Source organism: Cicer arietinum, chromosome 4 (genome assembly GCF_000331145.2).
Source record: "Cicer arietinum cultivar CDC Frontier isolate Library 1 chromosome 4, Cicar.CDCFrontier_v2.0, whole genome shotgun sequence".
Lineage (NCBI taxonomy): Eukaryota > Viridiplantae > Streptophyta > Magnoliopsida > Fabales > Fabaceae > Cicer > Cicer arietinum.
In genome coordinates, this window is record NC_021163.2 from 51,940,729 (window position 1) to 51,941,063 (window position 335).

Consider the following 335-nt stretch of genomic DNA (forward strand, 5'->3'; position numbering starts at 1 on the left):
GGGAAAGAATTATCACAGTAAACAACATTGGTTTCAAAAATTTATGAGCAATCAAACTAGAATCTAAGTAAAATAGATTTTCAAACTTGTAGAGGTCGTTTGCTTAAACGGTTCCTTTTAGCATGACTTCAGAAGAAACATGTGATTTCACAACACAAATAGTGGGTGAAATTTAAAGAAAAATCCATTATCTTGTGTGCGAACTTAGTAACACTGATTAAGTTTTTGGTAATAGACGGGGAAAGTGAAAGGTTCCTTAGTGTGATCCAGATAGAGAAACTGCATCTCCCAAGTTGGAAGCATCAAGCGTGACATGATGCGAAGCACCAGACTCC